This window comes from Rosa chinensis, chromosome 1 (assembly GCF_002994745.2).
Source record: "Rosa chinensis cultivar Old Blush chromosome 1, RchiOBHm-V2, whole genome shotgun sequence".
Classification (NCBI taxonomy): domain Eukaryota; kingdom Viridiplantae; phylum Streptophyta; class Magnoliopsida; order Rosales; family Rosaceae; genus Rosa; species Rosa chinensis.
This window is the reverse complement of record NC_037088.1, coordinates 61,349,156-61,364,813: the sequence shown is the minus strand read 5'-3', so window position 1 is coordinate 61,364,813 and position 15,658 is coordinate 61,349,156. Positions and strand designations below refer to the sequence as shown.

The 15,658-nt window shown below is 36.4% G+C and overlaps 1 long non-coding RNA gene across 16 annotated transcripts; it reads right to left on the bottom strand.

The window, feature by feature from the left end:
- Positions 1-7,661: 7,661 nt before the first annotated feature.
- On the bottom strand, positions 7,662-12,393 carry LOC112188671. 16 transcript variants are annotated; one of them, XR_002931511.2, is made up of 8 exons: positions 11,854-12,393; positions 10,296-11,630; positions 9,204-9,244; positions 9,047-9,101; positions 8,720-8,818; positions 8,500-8,535; positions 8,048-8,390; positions 7,662-7,955 (listed from the first exon to the last, which is right to left on the bottom strand). It is a non-coding gene; the product is annotated as an uncharacterized LOC112188671 (long non-coding RNA). The 16 variants fall into 16 exon arrangements; XR_002931513.2 differs by having other exon boundaries at positions 8,720-8,810; XR_005805148.1 differs by lacking the exon at positions 9,204-9,244 and having other exon boundaries at positions 9,032-9,101.
- Positions 12,394-15,658: the final 3,265 nt, after the last annotated feature.

The following is a 15,658-nucleotide window of genomic DNA, read 5'->3' as shown; positions in this document are numbered from 1 at the left end:
CATATAAATGAGTATAATCACACCCCCACACTTGAACTTTGCTTGTCCTCAAGCAAACTAAATGAAATTTAATCCGAAAATCTAATAACTCACAAACATAAAGATAGTGTAGTATTAGCCTTTCCAACCATAACCCTCAGAGAACTAATTATGTAGATGACCATGAGTTCGACAAAGCATGACATAGAAATTATAAATTTGTAAGGCAATTAAGATGCACATGTAAGAAATGCTCAAGTATATGCATGTGTTGACTCATGTGTCAAATCAATCCACCGCAATCAAATAGGCATATAGAAGACCCGACATAACCCACTAAACTCACAAAGGTTCACTAAATATTACCGCTCAAGTGTTTAGGGGCTATATGTGTTTCACTCAAAAGCAATTTCACAACATGCGTCGCCATATGCTTGCTCTTCGATCTCATCTCCGCTAGGTAGCTCACAACATTCAAGATTAAGAGGTCTTTTATTTGGTTGTAATGGGGCTAAGGACAAGTGGCTAATAGAAATGAAGGATAAGGAAATACAAAGTCCATAGAAATCGGTGAATCAACTCTCTCTTGTAGAGATATATGACTTTTGCTTTCAAATGCTAACTCACTTACTCTAAACCCAATGTACAACCCACACTACACTACTATACTATGTAATACTTTTTTTTTTTTTTTTTTCACACAACCCTTTTTTTTTTTTTTCTACTTTTCTTTTCCTTGAACTTTATTTCTATTTGCACAAACCTCTTTTTTTTTTTTTTTAGAACTTTCCTTTCTATACATATCATTCACCCCCACACTTATTCTTTTATAACCTCACACTTTTGACTTTTCTTTTCTTTGGAAGCACTCAAACATAAAGTCATTCTCTCGAATCGCTTCACCAACTACCATGGAATGGTAGGATAAAAGTGTATAGGCTAGGTAGGAATTTGTGGTGCAAATGAACAAAAAGGCTAAATATATTAATAGGCTCAAAGTGGCAATCTAGTGGTAAATATCGTTGGGCACATGCTTCTTTGGCCATGGTGGTATATAGTCCTAATGCCTCCATCCTTTCTATCATGTTGCAAGCTACAAGTAGCCTCGAGAGGTCTCAAGCAAGTTCTAGATACACAATGTCATGAAATTGTACACACATGAAAGAATAAGTGAATGAACGATGCATACACTATAGATATAGGCACAAAAGCTCACAAATAAGGGCATGCAAGTTAATCGAATAATCTATATGCTTCTCTAATTATGATGAACGAACCTAACATAGGCTATGTGCACACATATAGTCAAGCATAGATCACATATACACTTAATCACAAAACAAATTCAAAGTCCTAGATCATGCTTAGTCTATTCACAATCACAACAAGTTAAGTCCATGGCTCGTCATTGGGGTTGGAAAAGGCATTAACCACTAAAATATAATTACAAAAAGCTAATCTATTTTTTTTTTTTTTTGATAGGGCGCCCGAGCCCTCACCCCCATACTTAAAACCAACATTTTCCTCAATGTTGTAAAATGAGCTCAAAAGCTAAATCCATGTTAGGTTTAGGCATGAGAGTGAATTCCGGGCGAAGGCACAAAATTTAACTACGAAAATGGAAATCTAAATGCGGAGAAGAGATGCGAAAACCCCCTTTGTTGACCCTTCATTGCTCATGACCTTCGGAGAAGAAGAATATAAGACACCAACCTCAAGGCATAAGGCCTTGACTTCCTTAACGTATGCTCCAAGCTAGCTCTAGGGGCTCATGAAAGATCAACTCCATTGAGAAATGTATAGTGTCCAAAGAGCAATGCGTCACACAACAACCACTTCAAAGAATAAGGAACAAGGTCCTCCATTAAGATCATGGCCTTGAACACATCCAACACACTCCACAACTGCCCATAGATTATCCTTCAAAGATGAAATGAAGTGCAAAGAAGTCCAACCAACCCGAGTGAACAAAACTAGTGAGTGCAGAAAACTTCCAGCAATGACCTTTCTGTCTTCAAATGCCCATAGCTCATACTCAGAAAGTGATAATCAGGTAAGGCCACTTGAAATGGAAAGTAGACTCATAGAGCTTTCTATCCATATAAAGTTAGCCACCTATCTCCAATTAAAATGAAAATTAAAGCTGGTCAAACTTGCCAATCTGTCATGAAGTTTTCTGCTGACCCTCAGTCACCAAAACTGTAATATCTGAAGCTCCAGAGGTGAAAAGAGGGTGAGACCAACTGGATATAAAACTAGACTCATGAAGCTACCTTTGGTTAAAATTTCACTTGAAAATTAATTATGAGTCAAAAATCGTTGGCCTCCAAACTCACTGATCTGTTCTGCAGTTTCTGCTATGCCCTGTTTCTGACCTCTGTCACTTGGAACACAATATCTGTAGCTAGGAAGGTTAAAATCAAAAACTGTTTCTTCTGTGTATAGAGGACATGTGAATATACATCTCTGAAAAATTTTAGCTCCAAATAGCTTGATATGTAGAGGGTATAGCTTCTCAAAGTCACTCTACATTAGCTATCTCTGTTCTGACCCTCATGCATTGACCATCAAATAACAGGATCTCCAGTGAATGAAAGTGGCTCAAATTTTGGCACAGAATAGTAGACATATAGTAGAATAGCTTCAAAAAATTTCAGCTCAAAATAACATGTAGAATAGAAGCTATAGTCACCCAAATTCAACTGAATTTTCAAGACAGAAACTGCTCACTACCAAATTAATTCTCCTTCACATTTCCAACTCCGGACACCTCCCATCCTCCAAAAAGATGGCCAAATAGCCTTATTCACCGCAAAAGTAAACTACTAAAGGAAGAAATATTACCAATGATGTGCTAGGGTTGCCTCCCTAGCGAGCGCTTTGTTTAAGGACTTCATTGCCGGTCCATGTAGAACATGATCTTGTCAAGGTGGATATTTCTCAAGTGCGACCACCCTATTGTTTGGGGCTAAGGGACTCCTTGATATATCATAGAGGCAAGACCAAGAGCTAACTATGAATATTCCAATTGGTGGCCAAAAGTGTAGCTTCTTAATCTTCCCCTTCTTCTCAATTATTCTTGTAGGAGCCAACCTTGCCTTCTCCTTCAAAAGTGGTGTAGAAATGATGCTCATAGGAAAAATAGGTGGTAGAAGCTCTTGAGAGTGATGGGAAAAGTTGAGTGCAAGTGCTCCATTTCCTTTCCAATCCATCACCTCATTGTAGAAACATTGGCCACTTAATGGTGGATTTGGAGGTAAAAGTACCTTGATCCCAATCCTCTCATTAAGAATGTAAGTGCTCAATGTCCTACTCTCCACCTTCGGAAGCTCATGATGGATCTCCATGGATGTGGGAGGAGAGAAAGTCCTTGGCTCTTCAATTTCTTCATCATCACAAGGTATTGAATGACTCTCTTTCTCTTTGGGAATATCGACCTCAACGATTAAGGGATCATGGTGTAAGTCTTCAAGCTCCACATCTTCCTCACTAGTCAATCTATCCTCTTCGGAATCAACTTCATATACCTCCTCTTCATTGTGAAGATTAGATTCCCAATATTGCACCAATTCCTCCGAAGTGTAGTCACTCACCCCACTTGCATCGGAACTTTCATAACCAAGCTCACTTTCTTGTTCATGAACATCACCATCTCGATCTTGAATAGGCAACTCTTGCTCATGATGCTCATAATATACTTCTTCTCTTGAATTAGGCTCCATTTGGTCAAAGAAAGATTCATGCTCATAAATGGTGAAGGGTGGCTCTTGTGCAAGACTAGCCTTAAGTTGCTCATTGGAATGTATAAGCATCTCTTGAGAAGCTTGCAATCGAGCTTGGGAGGCTTGCAATAGAGTTTGAGAGGCTTGCAATTGAGCTAGTAGTCCTTCAACGAATTCCTTCCTAGGCTCATAAGCTTGATAATCTCCACCATATAAACTTTCTTGCTCATATCTCCACGGGTCTTCCCATCCATAGTTCCACCGATCCATAGCTCAATATGAGAAAAATATATGCCTATGAGTTTCCACAAGTGAGATTAGTAACCAAAAAAAATTAGAAAATATAAAATTAGAAAGTAAGTAAACAAAATAAACAACCAACTTTTTTTTTTTTTTAATAACAAAGAAATAAAAATATGCTAAAGTGACCTAAAGAACCGATTCACCAAGGGATTAAGGCTATTAAACCCTAATCCCCGGCAACGGCGCCATTGACTTGGTACACATTTACGCAAGCGTACGTATCGTTGTCAAGATAGGGAAGTATGATGCCCAAAGTTTATCGTACCACGGGGATTAGTGGCTAACCCACAATCCTTGGGTAATCGGAAATAAAGACACTTAGCAAACAAAGAAAAGAAAAAGAAAAGAAATAAAAATAAAATAAAGTAAAATAAAATATTTACAAGGCACCAAGCCTCGGCAATGCTCGGCTTAGCTCACACTAAGCCTAATCAAAGCCACTAACTTGTAGCCCTAATGAGTTATGCACAATGGAAGGTAGAATTTTGTTTGGGAGTTTTGAATTGGGAATTAACGAAATTAAATGCAAACTAAAATAAAAGCAAACAACTAATTATCAAGCAAGAAATTAAATTTTGATTTTCAAATTAATGGGAACATGGGAGTGTCGGGTGATTCACACTAACTATCTTGCAAATATTGGTGCCAATTTCATAAATGCATGCATTTCCTATATGTGTCAAGTCCCGTATCTAGTACCGGTTAAGGCTACTAAACCAATTATCCTTTCGGTGTATCGATTATGCCGGTTAGGGCCACAATCAACTCTCTAATTTGGGCATTACGCCGGTTAATTAAGGCCGCAATATCCAAAATTAGAGGCCTAGAGAGCAAGATAATAGAGACCCAAGCAAGCTTAGCTACAATTAAGCTAGCTAATGGTTACCACACTTAAATCCTAGATGCAACAAGACCAATAAGTTGTCAATTTATCAATCTATCCATCACAATTGCCCACAACATAATTTCAAAGGGTGACAAAGCCTAGAAACATGCTTCTAAGGACCAATAAATTCGGATTTAAAGCATACACAATGAAAATTGCATTTATTAAAATTAAAGCATCAATATTTATACAAGATGAGTTAGGGCTTCACAACCCTAACTCCCAAAATTAAACTACTCACAACCCATTATCAAATACATCATCAAATACATAAGAAATTAAGAGAAATGATAGAGGAGAGAAGGAACACAAGCTAAGCTCACAAATTGCTAGAGGCAAATATGAACCCAACTTGAAATTAAGTCCCCACTCTTTACCAAAGTCAAAATCCCTTGTGGTGATGAAGCCTTGATGAAGTAAAGTGAAAACCTTTAATTCATCCTTCCAATCTTGAGAGAAAATGGTAAGAGATTTAAAAATGGAGGAGAAGGAGGAGAGGAGAGGAGAGAGAGCAGCCCAAAGGGGCTGCCTCTATTTTTTGGTGCGGCTACTGTTCTGTCTTCGTGTGTGATAGAGAGAATTAGGGTGTGAATATATATATATATGGAGAGAGAAGAGAGAATCGGTGGCTGTTGTCTAGCACAAGAGGAAAAGAGATGGAAATGGACATGTGGCAGCACGGGATAGGAGAAGGGAAAAAAAAAGTAATAAAAATAGAAAGAAGAAGCAGCACGTGGGAAGGAAAGAAAAATGTGCTGATTATGTTATTGCTGACGTCATCATGACGTCAGCACAGTTCAGATTTTTTTTTTTTTTTTCCTTTTCTTTTTCTTTTTCTTTTTCTTTCTCCTTTCTTCTTTTCTTCATCTTTCTTCTTTTCTTCATCTTTCTTCGTTCTTCTCTTCTTCCTCAATGCACTTCCACACATTATCAGAGATGGTTTGATTCCGCTCCCTTGATGGTGTTGACTACGGTTGACCCGCGTTGACTTTTTCGTCCTTTTGTCGGAAACTCCAATTTGCTCCAAATTAGCACCATTTTCTCTCGTTTCCGCAATTCCGCTTATTTTCTACAAAGTAAATAAAAATGGATTAATTACATATTAATTAACATGAGGATTAGCTTAATTCTAGTGTTTTAGATATAATTACACGCATATAAATGAGTATAATCAGCTAGATTCTCCAGCTCAGGCGCCAACATCCTCGAGTTTCGTATTCAAATTCTCCTAGCCCTCCACCACCTCAACCAGGTTTGAAGTCGGATCCTCGCCTTTGGAGTTAGCTTGCGCCTTTAAGACCACCCGTTTGCTTTATATACTGGTGGTCTGAAAACAAATTCATGCCCTTGTCGTCAAGGTCGAGCATATATGTGATGTCTTTGTTGGGTGCAGTGTCTTTGACATGTACTGAAAAACTGGTCTCGGAGATGATGCCCAGAAACTGTTTGATAAAATTCCTGAGAGAAAACTTGCCACTTGGAATGCCTTCATGTTGAATGCACTGTGGGAGGGGAAGCCGAATTTGATTACCTTCTGTGCATTTCTCAATGCTTGTTCGGATACGTCGGCTTTGGAACTTGGGAGACAGTTGCATGGGTTTGTAATGCAATGTGGGTGTGGGAAAGATGTGTGATGTGTCAATGCTCAATGGGCTACTGGGGGCAGTAGACACATTATTGGCCCCCAGTAGACTTTGATATGAGGGACAAAGATCATTATAGTGTGGTGTTTTGATAAGTTACCTGTTGTTTTCTATGTATTAAAGTCAAATTATCTGTGAATCCTACAAAATGGTGCATTTTTTGTGGTCTATTGGGGGGCAGTAGAGACATTGGACTTTGTATTGGGGGGCAATAATATGATTACTGGGGGGCAATAATATGATCAATTGTGACCTATAGTGTATTCATTTTGGTTTTGGGAGTTTATACAATTCACTGGACGGAAAATAATATGAATTTGGGAGGCAATAATATGGTTACTGGAGGGTAATAATATGGTTACTGGGTATTATTATGAGGCAATAAATTCAGAATCCGGTTAATCGCCGGATTCCGGTTATAGGTCGCAGGAGCCCGGGGCCGGCAGCTGGTCACTGGATCACAACAAGGAGGAGGATGACTTCTCTCTCTAAGTGAGAAAGAAGGAGAGGGCAAAAAAGTCCCAAAAATAAATAAAAAAGAATTAATTTGGTAAAGAGGAAATAATCCCTTAGAGTGTTTTGGGTAAACGGGGTTAAAAAACAGTTGGTGGAGCAAGTGGGCAATTTTTAGTCTAAAATCGGGTAAATGATCATTTTCTTTTTTTTTATTACACCTTATGGACACGTATTGAACTTCACTATTAATCATTTTATTTGTCATTAAACCCTAAAGCTTTCTTTCTTAGCATTCATCATCTTCATTCATTCTCATGTTATGCTAACAACTTTTGTCACTACAAGAAAAATGGCCTTTTGCAAGGAATTGTTTCCTTGTAAAAGGCTGGAAATTCCTTGCATTAACTCAAATGCAAGGAATATTCCTTGCATTTGGGTCCTTGCAAAGAGGCCCTTGCAAAAGAGCAAATACAACGACTTGAAAATTCCTTGCATTTGAGTTCACAAATGCAAGGAATTGTTCATCTCAAATGCAAGGAATTGAACACCTGAGGTTAACTATGGTTAACTAATATACAAGGAGAATTCCTTGCATATCATTCCTTGCATTTAGTTTAAAAAAAAATAAAAAAAAAATTAAAAATTAAAACTGAATAAAAGAAAAAACACCAATTTTCATTCCATACTTTTCTTTCATTCCTTGAATTAAAAACAATTAGTTCGTTTGTACATCAAAAATTGCGATTTAGCAATATTTCACTTAACCACAGAACACTTGGTGATCCAAAAGCTTTGCCAAATCAAAATCTCCAACCACGGCTTCACAATAGTCATCAAGAAGTACATTTGCTACCTTCACATCCTTGTGGATAATTTTCGGGTCACACTGCTTATGAAGGTATAACGATCCTCTTGCAGCTCCCAAGGAAATTAGTTTCCTAGTTCCCCAATCCAACACTGGTTTCCCTGTTAAAGGCATTCATAAGATTTAAATTTAGCCAAACATAACAAACATTCTAAATGATTAATTGAGTTGGTTCTCTCCTTTGATTTAATACCTTTGACACGAGAAGCCACACTGCCATTAGACATGTATGGGTAAACTAGAAGTCTTTCTATGTTGGAGTGATGCAAAACCCATAAAGCCGGAGAAGGTTGCGATGAACTGCTAGGCTGATCATTTCAACTTCAGTCTGGAATTGAATCTCTCCACCAAGAGCACTGCCACCTTTAAGTCTCTTGACTGCTATGACAGTGCCATCGCAGATAGTTCCTTTGTAAACATGTCCAAGGCCTCCCTTTTTAGTAGGTAATTGCTGCTGAAGTTATTTGTTGCAATCTGAAGTTCTATGAAATGAAATCTCTTCAAGTTCCCGAGCTAAATTTCTTCATGATGCTTCTCTGAAATATCACCACAATAAGCAGAGGAATCGTTACTCCAATTAGTTTCCCAGTTAATAGCAGATTACTCATAGAAGCAACTCTTAAGCAAAAGAAGAGACAAATATACCTCTTTGTCCCAACACAAAATGAAAGCACGGGCAACCTGCAAAAAAGTAGAGAAGAGAAAGCATCTTCAAATTAGAAGCCTCATTGAGAATTACAAATTTCACATTCGAAGTTTAATAATTAGACTCCAGAATAGAAGTCGATCAACTAAGTTGCCATGAATAATATTAATGTATTGTCAATAAATTTAGTTACCAAATGAACTCCAAACCAAAACCAACCTCTGCAACCTGAAAATTTTCTCTGTTGATGATCTTTGAGTCACGTATTCAAGCTTTTGTACCTCATATGAACATAAGGTTCAGAGAGTTCCTGAAATGCTATAATTGAAATACATAAGATACTTAACTTGCGAGAAGAAAACAAAAAGAAAAACAAGAAGCAAAGAGAAAGCTTTACGTGATGTGCCAGGAACTATATGAAGTGAATGACACTCATGATGGTGCTAACTATGAAGCTTAAAGGAAATAGATAATGAGCATAACAGAAGCAAAAGTTGCCACATTAATTTAAGAACAATGCTCAAAAGTTACCACATCATTCTCAACCTTTTATTTACTATAGGTCCCCAGTATGTCTTAGGACATTCTCCAAGGATGGGAACTGCATAAGAAACATAAACAGAGCAGGTTCTTCCTTCCACTCAAATATGTATGCAACTACCATATATGGACAACTATCCTTATAGGAAATGAAAGGAATTACCAGTAGTGAGTATAGGGAATAGAACAGTTTCCTTTTCACACCTGAATATCAATAGTGAGGGAGGGAGGGAGGGACAGAGAGAGGGGTATCATTTTATCAATCTATTATGTCCAATTGAAAGATTCTCTCAAACTTATGCACAGACAAGACCATGTTGCATGCAACTAATGACTAAATAAAAACTTGGAGCAGATTGATAAAGGATAAGGAACTGGTTGCAAATCTTTATGTAGTAGTTTCCACAGGTTGTGCCGTAATATGAATCAAAATAATACAAAAAAAAGGTACTCTTTACTTTCAAAGAAACCGAAAATTGAGCTATGCTTATTGGATCTAAGTTTGAGAACATGCTTTTCCTTTTTCCTATTACCTTCTTAATGGTGTGTCTAGACACTATCAATCCCATGAAAACAAAAAAGGCAGACCCTATTTTAACCAAATATGCAGCCCGCCAATATGGGGATTTCCTCACTTCCATATGATCAAACATAAAATAGTAAAAACTTCTAAATGCATGGCTCTGAAACAAATTTGGGACAAAATCCAAGAGTCATGGCCTAGATATAAGGGAAACAATTAATCTGAAATCAAACAATAGAGCAGTTTAAGCTAACAGATTTCCAATGACGACCTAATATGATATGAGAGATAGAGATGAAGAAAACGAGTAACAACTATATCACTTAACAGGAAAATTGCTCATTGACATCCAAAGCTTTACTATTGTAATAATAATAAGACTAGTGACTGGACCATTAAAGTTAAAAGAAGTATCCTTCTACTGTTTTATCCCTACTCCAATTGCATAGCCTCCAATTGCATAGATTTACATAATAATATACGTATAGCATCACTTGACAATTAGCTGTGATCAGATATATTTACATGCCATTAAATTTAGCCTATATGATCTCAAACCCCCCATATGCCATAAAGTAAAAGATAGGAACAAAACTCCCAGTTCACTTGCAAAAGAAATTGCACATAGTGGACAGTAAATAAGCATTACTCAATGTATATGTAAATAAGACTAGGACATCACTGAAATTTTATCCAATATCCAATTATAATTAAACCAATTACATAACTAACCATATTTGTGTTGGAGAGTCACTCTTTTATTCTTTAATCCTCAAACAGAACAGGTGCATAAAATGCTTTATTGTACTACTTTTGGATTCAGCACGATCTTCTAAGATGGCAGAACAGTTGAGTCAGCTATGTACCTTTGCAGATGATGCGTTGCTATCAACCATTTTGAACTAGTTTCAAGAAGTTAGCTTGAACTATCCTACACTAGAAGTGACTTGATTTCAGAGTATGGATACAAAGGCACACTCCAAAAAAGTCAAAAATCCAATATAACGTATACTCCACATAACAATTGCAGATTGAGGTTAATTAATATAATTGCATACTAGAATATATAGCAAGCTCAAACTTGAGAGGATTGATTTTACAACTGGAAAAATAATGATCCAACTGCAAAGAATGCACTAGTAGAGTAATAGGCATGATTATCAAGTGATCTCTCAGAACATTTCTATAGCAAAGAGACAACAATCAAGTGAAAGCTGAGTAAATTTCTTCAAAGAAGTTGAAGGAATCTATCTATAACATTACTTAGGTAGCTAGAGCGTTTGCTGCAGAGATAGTGAATACAGTAGACAACATTTTCATTCTAAAAATGCATTAGTACTATTAGTAAAATATCTGTTAACATGCTACACCATATATTGAGTGCAAGACGAGTTTATGGTATTAGGATATGAATGAAAAAGATAATGGGCCTGGAAGTATCAAGTTTCAGTAACAATGGAGCTTCAACTCACTAAATACTTGATACTTTTCGAGAATGTTATTAGTTTATTCTTTTAAGGTACTTTCTCATGCACTAAAGTGACTGGCTTTCACTTTGAAGGTCCGCTAGAACTATAGAGGTGATCAATTTTGTTTCTGTTTCTGTGTTCTTTCTTCTATTTTTTGTTCTTATTACTACTATTTGGCTATCTGCACAATAAATTTAAGCTAGCAACTCAAATCACCTATAACTTTCATATCTGAAATAATCACACAAATGCTCACACACCAGCATCAACAATCAGAGTCCCACTTTTCAAATAAGTTAATCTTCGAACTTAGTGTAATAAAGTTCCGAGAGTAAATCCAAAATTCGGGAGATAATGAAGTGTGATAGGAATGCAGTCATCAAAATAGCTAATATAACATTATGAGGGAAAAAATATAGTGAAAATTGTTTCAAACTGTACCAAGACTCCAAGAGCGATGTGAAAGTATTCATCCAAAGAAATCCAACCATCGATATCCACATTCTGAACATCTTAAATGGGGAGATCTAGAAATATTACAATACCTCAAACACACATTCACGAGTAATTTCAATCGGCATCACCAGAGCAATTCAACCTACAACCAAGCAAAAAGGCAAGAAAGGAAAAATTCAAAACAAACAATAGAGCAGTTAAACATACAACCCAAAAAAATTGAAGCTTTAACAAACTTAAGAGGTCGAGAGAGAGGGCAATGGCTAAACAAAAAGCCCAGTCTTGAAACCCAAATGCAATCATATAAACCCTAGGCAAACTGAATTGAAAATAAACCAAATTATATCCAGAGATCAAGGGAGAACCTTGCGAGTGAGTGCGAGCGATAAAGAAGACCCAAACTAATTGAGTCAGTGCGAGGAAGAAAGCAGAGATAGGTGGCGATGACGCATAAGAGATGGAGAACCTTGTGTTGTTGACTTTTGGGGTTGAGTTTGAGTGCGAGTCTTCATGAGTTCCAGATTCGTCATTCACAGTTGGATTTGGGGTTTTGGTATTTTGGGTGTGTTCTTCATCGATCTGGAAGGACCAAAGAGAAGTCTGAGAACTTTTGTTTCTTCTTTTTCTAACTAGAGTCAGTCTAGTGATAAAGGCTTCGAGAGGAGTCCACAAATAAAAACAAGGAATCGTCAGATCGTTGCAATTGTGATTTTGGAGAGCGCTAAAAAATCCCGCCCAGCAGTAATTGCAAGGATTCCAAATCTATATACAAGGAATTTACCATTTTTTAGATTTCAGAAAACCAAGTACAAGGAATCATTGCATTCCTTGCAAACTAAAAGAGCCAGATGCAAGGATTCACAAAATTCTTTGTATAAGTCAACCAATTGCAAGGAATTTTGACTCCTTGCATATAAACCCGTTGCATATACCCAAATTTCTTGTAGTGTGTGCCTCAAAATATATCATATTAATGGACTTTGAAATTCAAACACCTATTTGGACCCCGAGATAATCGAGTTTTTGTTTTCATGTTTCTTCGTTTATGATTTAGGGTTTAGAACTGAAAATCACACATGGGCGTTTATGTTTCATTTTTTAAAGGTGCGTTCTTGATTTTACTGATCCTTAATTTTTATTTGTTTGATAAATGTGACAGCTGCTTTGAGTTTTGTTTCGTTTCCAATACCCATACTTTCAAGATTGGAAACCATAGAAAGGTGAGCATAGTTATCTAAAGGATAAATCCTTGGAAGTTCAAAAGAGTTGAATAGTAAACTAGTTGAGTCTTGAATGTAAACCATGACTGTCATTGCAATCAAGATTGAGACTCCAACGGATGCATACCACCAAATTACCAATTGAAGAAGCTCTGCATGATGATTGCATTATTCCGGTTTTCTGGATTTTCCAATTGTTATACACCAAAAGCTATCGAACAAGGTTTGATACCACCGGATCCTATGGACATGAGAGAAAATGAGGAGAACATCACAAAGAGTTGTGTTAGCTTTGGTGAAACACATTTTTCTCTGAATACCAAATCACAATGGACTGGCCTTTCTTTTGGGAATATTGTTGTAAACCATTAAACAACCATTACATATAGGAGAAACGTTGTAAGGCTAACCGGTTAGCTTAGTATTTGTTAACAGGTGAACGTCAACATGAAGGTCATGCTTCCGTCAGTAATCAACGAATAAGGTGGTGTCCAGCTGTAATGCATGTAGTGGTAGCTCGGTGATGTGTTGCTCACGTATATTTTTACAAGCTGTAATTCGCTGCAATAACTAAGGGTTTCTTCCTTCTAGATCCCAGCTGCTATAAATACTAGTGTTTTGTAATAAGTTTAACTTGTGACTTCATTAATTGAAAATACTCTCAGATATTTTGTCTTAGGGGGGTGTATTGTATTTAGATTTCTAAGGTGTTTTAAAGACTTTTTTGGATTTGAAAAATCTGTGGGTATTCAATTATGATTTAATAAGACTTTTAAAGAGTTTCTATAAGTATTAGGGTATTCGATTTGGATTTGTAAAGGGAGATTTTAATTCCATAAAAATTTGAAGGTATTCAAAAAACCTACGAATTCTATAGAATTTATAAAATAGTGGACTCTTGTGGATTGTAGAGCCCCAAGTATAAATACCAAAGCTCCAAGAAAATCCAACGTCTCCACCAAAGATTTCTGCAATATTCTTTTTTCAAAGAAGCTCGACGTCTAGGTACATGAAACCTCTTTCCTAGGGTTTCTCTTCTCTCTCGTTTTTTCTTGAAATTTGGATCTCCTCTCTCTCATTTCAATCCTTTTCTTTGCTCTTGAACGTACAAATTGCTATTGTATGTATCCATATTTTGATCATCTATGAATTCTACCATAAGCCCTAGTTTGACTTGAGTAGCATTCTTGTTGGTGTGAAAATAACTAGTTCTTGTTGCTGTGAAAGGATCAACTCTTACTACTGTGAAATTATCTATCAATGGTTTGAAATTTTGTTGTGATAATAATCAATTTTTGTTGCTATGAAAACATGTTTTACGTTCTTGTTGGCTGTTGCTGTGAAACTTCTCCTAACAACGACAATATATATATTGAGCATATATAACACCCAAAATGTACCTTGGGTACTCAGCATCTATTTTTGATACCATGTCGAAACATAAGTGTTGATATTTCCTTTTGGAATTTCTTTGAATCAGTGTAATGGTATTTCGTCTTTGTTCATTGAGCATTAGTAGTTCAAATTATTTTCTCAAAAAGTAACAAAAATATCACCCAGATTTTCCATGTAATGGAAAGAAAAGAAACCTTTGTCTGCAATCTTTGGGGACCGATAGGAAAGATCCATCAATGCCGCAGGCCCCCATTATAGCACCACCCTTAATTTTGCAAGGTAGAGATGAAATCTTGAACAATATTCTTTCCAAGAATAAAAAATAGCACACAAAATCTTAGCAACCACTAGGCCATTGCACATGGTAAACCAGAAGGGCATTCACCATGACATCATAATGCGGCTGATGAAACAAATATATCACATTTGAGTTCATATAAATGGGAGTGAGAGATGGTTATGTCAATTAAAAACTCTGTACTTGGTAGTCCCTAGTCATGATAAATACTAATCACATGTATGGACTTACCAAACCAGGGAAAGGATCCATACATATTCCCACCTATTCCCAAGTTTGTGGATCACTCTGTACTTGTATTTGTTTGCTAATTTTCTTTCCTCTAAATAATAAAGCCATGAAAAGGACTTCTAAGTAAATAATCAATGAATCTGTAATCTTTATTATGTTTATTATGTATGTATTTGGTGTGAAAAACTGGTAACATGTGTCTCGTATGAGAAACTTTCAAATCTTAACATTTTTGGCCTTCATAAATTGTTCGATGATTTTCTTATGCAATATTCAAAGATGCAGCAGTCTTTTTTTATTTGAACACATCACATTTTTACTTGATAATTGCTGCATTGCTTCTTGATAGTTGCTGCTTTGGTTTTCTGAGTTGCTCAATACTAAAGCATTAAAAGATGTTTTTCTGAAAATAACCCGGGAGGAGCGATTTAAGTGGATTGGATTCAAGACAATGCAATAAGTCTTGTTACTTGGATCATATTGTTGCGTTTGTTTTATTTTTGGTCTCTAGAATTATGGACGACCTGAATGTGGTCTAATGGAAAACTAATTGCATGTTTGAATTATTTTCCAGAATTGATATTTATTTTGTTATCTTTCTTATGAAATGAAAATAGATTTGCTCTATTCCTTCAATCCTTTATAGGCTTCTCATTTGTTTGAATACTTTGCTTCATCCTACAGTGATGATCAAAACAAAACCAAACCAAGCAATAAAATAAGAGAAAGCATCAATGAAGACACATAGAGGCGAAGGGACACTTGTGAAGACACATAGCCATGAAGTTAAATCACATAGCAACATACATATATCTAACTTCAAGAACCAGAACACGGAGAAGCGTAACTGACCATTAAATGAGAGGCAATAGGAATCCAAGTAATCATATTCAAGCAGTATATACTGGTAGGTACATGAATTACATCATACAACAAAAAAGCAAAAGGAGTAAACAAACTGTCAATCCCCTTGAAAGCAGGAGAAGTAAAGGAACAAACAGATAAGGCACCTTTTGCAAGGAAGCA